This window comes from Hyaena hyaena, unplaced genomic scaffold, assembly GCF_003009895.1.
Source record: "Hyaena hyaena isolate Hyena2069 unplaced genomic scaffold, ASM300989v1 scaffold_0, whole genome shotgun sequence".
Lineage (NCBI taxonomy): Eukaryota > Metazoa > Chordata > Mammalia > Carnivora > Hyaenidae > Hyaena > Hyaena hyaena.
Window position 1 is genome coordinate 1,525,471 of NW_024080632.1, and position 878 is coordinate 1,526,348.

The 878-nt window shown below is 44.8% G+C and overlaps 1 non-coding gene across 1 annotated transcript; it reads left to right on the top strand.

Moving 5' to 3' along the window:
• Positions 1-327: 327 nt before the first annotated feature.
• TRNAA-UGC lies at positions 328-399 on the top strand. The gene has a single exon. It is a non-coding gene; the product is annotated as a tRNA-Ala (tRNA).
• Positions 400-878: the final 479 nt, after the last annotated feature.

Sequence of the window (878 nt, forward strand, 5' to 3'; positions counted from 1 at the left end):
AGGGCAGGGGACCAGACATCTCTGGATGGAGGTTCAATCAAGGCGATGCCCTTAATTTATTGGAAATAAACTCATTTTCTTTCTTTTTTTTTTCCTGCGATGAGCAACATTTAAAAATAGATCTCTTTCCTTTTGTTCCTTGCTTCTAGAATCAGCTAGCATTTCAATTGCAAGGCTGTGTTAGAACGGGTCTGTCTGGGAAGATTTATTTTTGGTTTGTTTATGCTAAGCCTCAACACACATTTAATTATACAACACTTTAATTTAGACGAGAATCCCAAGAATAGTGTATTGCAGAGAATTTCAGGAAGCCAAGCAAAAGGGGAGGGGGATGTAGCTCAGTGGTAGAGCGCATGCTTTGCATGTATGAGGCCCCGGGTTCGATCCCCGGCATCTCCACTGTTTGTTTTTGTTTTTGTTTTTGTTTTTTCCTTTGGATTCTCATTTTCTGCTTTTCTTCTTCATCATTAAAGTGCTCACTATGCTGATCATTACCCCTCCCTCTGGTCACCACTTGGAGATGGGACTTTCACAGTAGGCACAGTCCCCCTTTCGTGAAATCCATGACACTCCTTATGTACTTTTGTCAGAAGAGGCTGAGGGGAGCTGCTAGCAGAAAAATGTAAACTTGATGATGGAAACACAGCACACGAATGAGAAGGAGCAACTGGTGAGGTCACAGTCCCTTTCCTGGCACTGTGACTGCAGTAAAAGTCCCCAAGGACTGGTGACTGATGCCCCGCCATCAGAGGGCAAGTGTGGAAGTCGCTCAAAGGTCTGACTGCTGGCCCTTGCCCTTTATCTGTGCTGTCAATTACCAACCACTTTGGGAGCGACCCCAGGGAAAACCAGCATTTCAGGCCAGCAGGATTTTACTT